We start from the raw sequence: 10,004 nt of genomic DNA on the forward strand, positions 1-10,004 counted from the left end.
GGAGTCGTACTCGTTGTGATCCAAATCACCGGAGATTCTAGTGCCGAACGGACGGCACCTCCGCGTTCAACACACGTACAGCCCGGTGACGTCTCCCATGCCTTGATCCAGCAAGGAGAGAGGGAGAGGTTGAGGAAGACTCCATCCAGCAGCAGCACAACGGCGTGGTGGTGGTGGAGGAGCGTGGCAATCCTGCAGGGCTTCGCCAAGCACCTGCGGGAGAGGAGGAGGTGTCACGGGAGGGAGGGAGGCGCCAGGGCTTCAGGTGCGGCTGCCCTCCCTCCCCTCCACTATATATAGGGTCAAGGGAGAGGGGGGAGGCGCAGCCTTGCCCCTTCCTCCAAGGAAGGGGTGCGGCCAAGGGAGGGGAGGAGTCCATCCTCCCCAAGGCACCTCGGAGGTGCCTTCCCCTTTTAGGATTCTCCCCTCCCCAAGTCTCCTTGGCGCATGGGACTCTTGGGGCTGGTGCCCTTGGCCCATACTGGCCAAGGCACACCCCCTACAGCCCATGTGGCCCCCCGGGGCAGGTGGACCCCCCCGGTGGACCCCCGGACCCCTTTCGGCACTCCCGGTACAATACCGATAAAGTGCGAAACTTTTCCGGCGACCAAAATAAGACTTCCCATATATAAATCTTTACCTCCGGTCCATTCCGGAACTCCTCGTGACGTCCGGGATCTCATCCGGGACTCCGAACAACATTCGGTAACCATATACAAACTTCCTTTATAACCCTAGCGTCATCGAACCTTAAGTGTGTAGACCCTACGGGTTCGGGAGACATGTAGACATGACCGAGACGTTCTCCGGTCAATAACCAACAGCGGGATCTGGATACCCATGTTGGTTCCCACATGTTCCACGATGATCTCATCGGATGAACCACGATGTCAAGGACTCAATCAATCCCGTATACAATTCCCTTTGTCTAGCGGTATGGTACTTGCCTGAGATTCGATCGTCGGTATACCGATACCTTGTTCAATCTCGTTACCGGCAAGTCTCTTTACTCGTTCCGTAACACATCATCCCGTGATCAACCCCTTGGTCACATTGTGCACATTATGATGATGTCCTACCGAGTGGGCCCAGAGATACCTCTCCGTTTACACGGAGTGACAAATCCCAGTCTCGATTCGTGCCAACCCAACAGACACTTTCGGAGATACCTATAGTGCACCTTTATAGCCACCCAGTTACGTTGTGACGTTTGGTACACCCAAAGCATTCCTATGGTATCCGGGAGTTGCACAATCTCATGGTCTAAGGAAATGATACTTGACATTAGAAAAGCTTTACCATACGAACTACGATCTTTGTGCTAGGCTTAGGATTGGGTCTTGTCCATCACATCATTCTCCTAATGATGTGATCCCGTTATCAATGACATCCAATGTCCATGGTCAGGAAACCGTGACCATCTGTTGATCAACGAGCTAGTCAATTAGAGGCTTACTAGGGACATGGTGTTGTCTATGTACCCACACATGTATCTGAGTTTCCTATCAATACAATTATAGCATGGATAATAAACGATTATCATGAACAAGGAAATATAATAATAACTAATTTATTATTGCCTCTAGGGCATATTTCCAACAGCAACATAGATAACATAGGCAACATAGCAGTTCAACAGCAGCTCAAAATAGATAACAATTCAATAGGTAACTTATATGCCAATATATAATCAGCATACCTAACTACTCCCTTCTTCTTCTTCAGCTGCTGCTTTTTCAGCTGCTTCTTCTTCACTGTTTCTTCATCTGTTGCAGGCGGATGGAGCGGCGCACTGGCTCCTTCTTCACTGCCCCCTTCTTCTTTTGCTCTGGCTCTGGCTCCTTCACCTGTACTTCTTCTTCGACCTTCACGTCTTCTGGCAGGAGTTCAACGTCTGGCAGGAGCTCGACGTCGATGGGCATGTTTCTGCCACCCTCAATGTCGACCCGCGCAACGAAAGCAACGTCGTCAGAGTCATCGTCAGAGATGGCAACAACCTCTGTCAGGTCGTCATCGGAGTCGTCGTCTGCAGGGTCGACTGGAGCAGGCAGCGCGAGCACGACGTCGACGACGTCCGCAGGGTCATCGTCGAGGGGGACCGGGGCCAGAGAGGTGGTGGAGCGGTACATCCACCACCTAGCTCTCTGGTACGGATCCACGCTGAGCGTGGCCTCCCGCATTACCCATACGAGGAACAACGGCGGCGGCACCTTGAGGCCTTTGGGGAAAGCACGCGCGTTCTCCTCGTCCGTCAGCACCTTGGCCAACCCGCGCACATGATGGAGCATGAGCTTTGCGCTCGGGAACCAGGTGCATACCTCTCTGATCTGCGCGCGGAACGACTGATCGTTGCCGGCAAGATCCTCCAGTGATCTCTTCCATGGCGGTGGCAGCGGGTTGTTCGCCATGGCGGCGGTGGGCGGCGGTGGCCGGCGATGGTGAGTGGAGTGGGGAGTGGAGGCGACGCGGTCGATGAGTGGAGTGGTGGGTGGGGGCGGCAGTTTTATTGATGTGGTGGGTGGGAACACGAACCGTCCAGACGAGTGGGCGAATGGGAGTTGGCCTCTCTGTTATCAGTACAAGATACTTCCTATGCCCCTCCCTAACAAGTTCCTACTCATACCGCACTGGCATTGCACTCTACTTCTATAACGACAGGTCCTGGGTTCGAAACCCAGGACTAACATTTTTTTGTTTTTTTTTTGAAATTTTGGGCACAAATTCAGTTCAGTTAGTTCAGTTAGTTCATTTAGTTCATTTAGTTCAGTTAGTTCATTTAGTTCAGTTAGTACAATTCAACTAGTGCAAATTCAGTTAGTTTAGTAAAATTCAGTTAGTTCAGTAAAATGGTGCAAATGCCCATCAACTCATAGCAAAATTCAGTAAAATGGTCCTAACTGAATACAAGATGCCTCAGGTGCAAAATTCAGCAAAATCAACAAGTTACAAGATTATGACTCTAAAAAGTTCACCCATGAACTAATACCAACATACAGTTCATCACTGAACTTGCAACAACAAATGTAAAATGACACAATTCATGCATCACGTGCTGTATTCAGATCTGGAATTACCATAGGTCTGTCATCTCCACACAACAACCATAAGAAGCCCCTTCCTGCACCTGAAGTTGTGCCAGCTTCACCTGAAGATGTTCCTGCAACTAAAATTGATGCATTTCCTCCTCTGCCCCTCCCTGCACTTGAAGATCCTCCAGCTGCAGCATTTCTTCCTCTGCCCCTCCCTACACCTGAAGATGTGCCAGTTGCTGCATTTCTTCCTCTGCCCCTCCCTGTACCTGAAGATGTGCCAGGTGCATTTTTTCCTCTGCCCCTCCCTGCACCTGAAGATGTGCCAGCTGCTGCATTTTTCCTTTTTCCTCTGCTAACAGGTTGTGAGCCTTCTCCTCTTTCAGTTCTCCCAATGTTCATCTGTGTTGTCACTATTGGCTGTGGAATTGCAGCAGCAGCTGCTGCAACAAATGCTGATTGTTCTGGTAGGGGGCCATGGAACCTTTGTGGAGCCCTGTGAGATCTCTTCCTCCTGGCCATGCTTGAAACCATGTTGTCTGGCAACTGGCTTGGATCCATGCCAGGGTTTGCCAAGTGAGGAAAAATGTTCTGCACAACAAAGTGAGATTAGTTATGAGATGAGCAGCAAAGTTCAGAAAGATTAATGTAAAATGCAAAGAAGTTCAGAAAGATTAATGTAGTGGAACAAAGTGATGTACTTGTACAAATGTTGGATCATCATAGTCCTCATCTTCTATTGGATCTCTAGGTCCCATTTGAGCTTCCTGGTACTTGTAGTGCCCCTTCCTGTTATGATCAGGTCTGCCACATATGGAGCAGTGCATTGTCACTCCATTTTTGTTTAGCACTCTAACACCACCTTTCATCTTTTCCTCTGGTATCTTTTTCCTATTTTTTTGGGCCTTCCTAGTTGTTTAGTGAAGATAGGTGGATACACTTTATCCCCATCCATCTTCTCCCACATTTCAGGGTCTCTAAGAGGCATCAGATTGTATCCATAGGCTTTCAAATAGGTTTGGACAGAGTAGCACTCATGGACCATTTCCTCTGGATCAATCCTCTCCTCTCTCATACATGCAACTCCATGACTACAGGGTATTCCTGACAGCTGCCATCTACCACAGTCACACCTGAACAAGGCAAGATCCACATTGTAGCTGTTAGGACCTGACTGTACCTTGAACAGTTCCTGTCCAGCACCAGCAACATGACAGTTAGCTGCATATTCAATACTTTTTTCAAGCTTTTTGAGAATCTTGGGACAGATTCTATGTCCTGTCCATTTTTCAATTGCTTCTCTTTGTTTGCTCTGCATTCTGTGCATAAGCTTGTAGAAAATATTTTCTAACATTGATAGCACTGCCATTTCCCTGGCATCCAAGATGTAACTGTTGAAAACTTCAGAATTGTTGTTCAACACTATGTCACATTTAGGAAACTCACTAAAGAATGCTTTCACCCATGTCTTTGGATTCAATCTCTCAGTCCAATTAAAGGCTGCAGCACTATGTTCATCCATCTTCTGACAATTTGCTCTCCATTTCTGCTTGTTAGTAGATCTTGCTATGGCCCATAAGTCTTGTTTCAGCACTTCTCCTTTGTGCTTCTCATGGAAGTTTTGATAAATGTGCCTCACACAAAACATGTGTTCTGCATCTGGCCACACTTTTATCACTGCATTTATTAATCCCTTTTGCTTGTCACTCATGATTGTGAAAGGTGAAGTGTTTATGATATTAAGATCATCTCTAAGAGTGGTCAAAAACCATTCCCAAGAACTAGTACACTCAACTTCAACCCAACCCATTGCCAGAGGGAATATGCAGTCATTAGGATCTATGCCAACAGCAGTCAGCAACACCCCTTTGTACTTTGTCTTCATATGACACCCATCAACAAATATAATAGGCCTGCATCCCTGAAGCCAACCTCTTTTGCAAGCATCATAAGACCAATACACTGATTTCAAACATTTTCTGCCCATTGGGTACTGTTCATTTGTCACAACATGAGTGGACACCAGAAATGTGGAGCCAGGGTTACATGTCCTTAGTTCCTGACCATAGTCCCACAACTTACTAAACTGTTCATCCTCATCCCCATGAATTATCTTCAGAGCTTGTTTCCTAGCCCTAGCTAACTTCCATCTGTTGACAGTAATGTGAAGCTCCTTTGTAACCTTCCTTGAAAATGTGCCAAGCCCCATCTTTTGGTCATCCCTGAATTCATCAATGAAAAATTTTGTAAGGAAATTGGTTGTCAGTGCTTTCAACTCCCATGCCTTCTGACACTTGTGGACTGCAGCATAAACCTTTATCACAAAGCCTCCTATCCTATTGTCCAATCCAGCTTTCAGAAGCCATGGACAACCAGGCTCGCACACTGCCTCCAATCTGGTTTTTTCATTCTTTACCTTCTTGATCTCAACTCTATTCCTTATTGAATATGCATTCAGAGCTTGCCTCAGTTGCTTGACATCTGCAAAGTGCCTACTGTGAATATAGGAGAGTCCATGTCCACCTTTGCATTGAAAGCACTGAACTTGTATTTCAGGTTATCTTCTTCTTCTCTTGACAAATCAAGGTCCTCATCCTCAAGTACATATTCAGGCTCATCATCTATCTCTTCTGGTTCCTCTTCATCCACACAAAAATCAATGTACTCATCAAAGAGATCATCATCTCCCTCATCAATGTTGAAGTCACTATCACTAAAGTCTGAATCTGTCAATTCTCCTACTGTCTCTGCTTGCTCTGAAACTGCAATTTGCAAGTTTGCACTTGATGTCTCTACTGCTTGAACTGAAACTTCCATGTGCTGACTTCCACTAGCTTCTTTCTCAGAGAGAACAATTTCAACCAATGATCTGGACACTGAGCTGGGCATTGTATATATGACATCATGCCTGCATATCTGAATAAAGTCTGAATGGTCAATCAATATCTCCAGCACCTTATGGTCTGCACTTGCTGTGATCATGTACTGGACATCAACATCTCCTCTAATTGGCACCAGTCCTTCTGACAATAGGCACCCAGGCCTACACCAATAGATGTGGTGCTCCCACACAGGATAGCTCAACCATTCCAGATGCTTCTCAATAAATGAATATGAGAAAGTAGCAGCAGAGCAATAATCCAGAATCTCCACACTAGGACTTGCATACTCCAGGTTGCTACTTGGTCCACAAAAATGCCATTATGCTCAATCTGCAAAGTGAAGAATGTAGATTCCACAGCCATGCCCATTGCTGCATCACACACTGCACAACAAATTCAGAGCATGATCAGCAATATTCAGACAATGAAAATATTCAGTACTGTCAACATTATTCAGACTTTCAGAGCAGTACAATATCCAACATAGTAACATCAACTACCCAAAATCACACATTTTCATTTAGCTCTGCCTAAAAACCACACATTTTCATATATCCTACCCCAAAACCCCAACTTTATGGCCCAAAACCCCACCTTTATGTCCCAAAACCCCAACTGTATGCCATAATCTTCAGAATCAACATGTTCATGGTCAACTTCAACATTGCAACCAGTAAAGGCTTAAATCCACATATTTCCTAGCAAAATAACATCAACTTTAGATCCCTAAACCCCTACTTTCCTCTGCTCCAACAACATAAACCCTAGCAACCGAACCGAACCTCCAATCCCACTCCGCAGCAACCTTCTAATCTACCCCGGCGACCAACCCCGGCGAGTAACGGTGCCGATCAACCCCGGCGACCAACCACGGCGAGTGCCAAAAAAGCAAACGAAAAGCAGAGGTGAAGGAGGGCGGGCCTTACCGTAATCCGGCGGAAATGCGCCCGGTTCGCGGACGAGGCCGACGGATTCTAGTGGCTCCATGGCCGCCGCGATGGCTGGCGACGTCGCCGCCGTCGCTGGCGTCAGGGGAACGGACGCCGTCGCCACTCCCCGCGGCTCCCGTAACTGAGGCGACCAGGTGATTTCCCGACCAGGTGAGAGGGGCCGCAATATTAAATAACCAAGGGAGGGCCAGACAGGGACCGCGGGCATGATTTTTAGAAACGTTGAGGGGTTTTCTGCAAAAGGCCCAGTCCGACCAGGTGTGCCACGCAGCAGCCAGCTGGGCGCCAATTGGCCGTCTCTGATTGGCTGTGGACTAAACAATCACATAGTTTGCAAGTTTGTGGATGAGTTAATCACCTTTTGCAAGTTTATGGACTAAACCATCACATCCAATGCAAGTTTATGGGTCTCTAGTGCTCTTGCCTCAACATTTTTCAACTCTGCACTATTTTGCTGGATAATGATTTAAAGTGGAGTTGCAGTCTTCCCGTGGGGTTTCTTCCAAATGCATTGTTTCGACATTTCAGTCAGATCCTTCTATTAAGTCATCTTAAGAAACTTTTTTTTATATAATTCCATTGGGCCTATTGTTTAAATCATGAGGTAAACACACATGGTGCCTTGCTTTTTTTCAGGGAAGGACCAATGGAGGAGGAGGATGCTGCACGGCATCTTCCTATGGACATCATGTACAAGATCCCAGCATACATATCTGATCCAGCCTCCCTTGCCCGCCTCGCTTCGTCCAGCAAGTTCTGGCGCAATCTCATCAAGGATCCGATCTTCCTTGATCGCCTTAGGAGGCGGCACCGTGACCACGGCTTCACCGCATCCCTCCTTCTCGGCTTCTTCTACCAGGACAATGAAAGGACTTTCCTAGACCCCTGGGAGCATCACATTGACACCCGCTGTTTGGCACCAAGTTTCATGTGGATGTCTGAATTGTTACGCTTTGTTGGTAGCAAATCCGATTGCAATGCTATCAAGCCACTATCTCTTGAGACCTTCATTCCAGGTCTTGGTGCAATCCTCAACTTCTGTAAGCCCATTGCATCCCAGGACAACTTCCTGGCCCTCCACCGCCAGTCGAAAGACGCCAATGGTCAGGCCACGAGGGATGTGCTATGGGTTTGCAATCCTCTCACTGGCGAAATCTTTAAGATTCCTACCCTCGAATATACGCATCCTAACCATTATGCCTTGTTTGTCACCAATGATGTCAACATTTATGGACGCGCGTCCCAGTCCTTCCAGCTGACTGTCATTTTTTGGATAAGAAAGACAAAGAGTTTCACCTGCGTGTGCTACAGCTCGAAGAAGACTGGAAAATGGACAAGGCCCCAAGGTGAACCTGAGCTAATGCCTGGCCATTACTTGGTGTCATCCTCAGCCGCGGCTTCAGGCGGTGTCATCCATTGGCTCTGTGGTACCTTGGAACAAATGTCGCTCACCCACGTTGCCACACTGCATATTGAGAATATGGTGCTGTCATACCTGGAGCTGCCACCCGAAGCAAAGCATATCAAGATACCAATGTTGGCAAATTCAGCAGATGGGGGGATTCTATTGCTCTTCATGCAAGGCCTCGAGATGTCACTCTGGAAGCACACCGGCGCACTTGGCAGTGACAGCAGCAGCTGGGTGCTTTCTGAAAGGATTGACTTGAGATGTTCCTTGCCTCAGCAGGTGGCCACGTTGGGGATCAGGGCAAAGGTCAGGTTGGAGATGTTCAGAGGCAAAAGTGGGGCGGTGATGCTCAGGGTTGTTGGAGAAGGCCTCTTTCTGTTCAGCCTCAGCGATAGGTCGATGAGGAGGATCGACAATGTGGTGACCAAGAAGTACCTCCTCTGCCCATATGAGATAGATTGGCTTTCCTGCCTTGCAATCACAAACCTCGTCGTCGATGGCTCGCTGTCGCTGGACGCGGAAAGGAGAAAGGCTCAAGACCGATGGAGGAGATTAATGGGAATGGATTTTTCGACGAACGGAGCATCTTAATGGCCCCAAACAGCGTCGATCTTGTTTTCTAGTGGCTCGGCAACCATGAATTCTAATAGCCTTGGACATGCTTCCTTTTTGTATGATCATCCTAACGTTGACCATCAGATTGTTACCTCACTCTAATAATGGCTCGGCAACCATGAATTCTGCTGGTTGTCTTATCTTTTCTAGACCAGGGGAGCTTTTTTTTCGCACAAGACATGAGTCCATTGTAATATCTATTAGCGGTGCAATGCCAAAAAAATATTGAAAATCACAGCATGCTATCCTAGTAGTCTTCTTTTTCAAAAGGTTTAGGGTTCTGTTGGGATAGTAAAAGAAGGGCATGAATGTACAGTTGGTCGGCTTGTTTCAGGTCGACTGAACTTTCCCATGTGTGTCTGGACTGTCCCGAAGATTCCCTAAAGGACACAGAATATTTAATCTCTTAGGACATTAGATAGAAGTCTTCATCGTTCCCTCAAAAAAAGCTATAGAAGTCTTCATCATGCTTGCAAGTAGTCAGGAATGTATTAACACAAAACTGAAACTGTTTATAAAGATAACCAGGCAGAATACTTCAGACAAAAAAGCCATACTTTCTGGGATGAACTGTTGATTACTAAAATCTATTGAAAAACGGGAAAAAAAGAATTCCGTCGCCGGGACTTGAACCCGGGTCTCTCGGGTGAGAGCCGAGTATCCTAACCACCTAGACTACGACGGATTTGTGATGACTCTAGCAAAACATTTTGAAAAATAGTGATCTATCCTGGTTTCAAGGATCACTCACCGCACATGGTTGAGGAAATATCCTGGTCGTTTTCGTGTACTAAAAAAATATACGAAGAATGTACCACTCCATTTGCACGAGAAGGATCAACGCGAAACCTACTGACATCCACTAGGCTCTGTAGGAGGTCAAACATGTTCAGGTGGAGTGTCGTGTTTAATATGGGCAATGTGAGGATGGTTTGGTTTTCGTGTTGAGTTCCTGATACGGGCAATCATAACATGTTCATGACACTTGGGTCACACTCATCTCAGAATTCAATTCCTTGAACATTTTATTTATCGTTACTAATCCTGATGCGATATGTAAGTGTTATGATTTGGATTCTGAATGTTGGATGTCCAGTTCAAGAGATTATTTGGGAGTGCG

At 46.9% G+C, this 10,004-nt stretch overlaps 1 non-coding gene across 1 annotated transcript; it reads right to left on the reverse strand.

Moving 5' to 3' along the window:
- Positions 1–9,496: 9,496 nt before the first annotated feature.
- On the reverse strand, positions 9,497–9,569 carry TRNAE-CUC. The gene has a single exon. It is a non-coding gene; the product is annotated as a tRNA-Glu (tRNA).
- Between the last annotated feature and the right edge of the window lie 435 nt (positions 9,570–10,004).

Source organism: Triticum dicoccoides, chromosome 5B (genome assembly GCF_002162155.2).
Source record: "Triticum dicoccoides isolate Atlit2015 ecotype Zavitan chromosome 5B, WEW_v2.0, whole genome shotgun sequence".
Lineage (NCBI taxonomy): Eukaryota > Viridiplantae > Streptophyta > Magnoliopsida > Poales > Poaceae > Triticum > Triticum dicoccoides.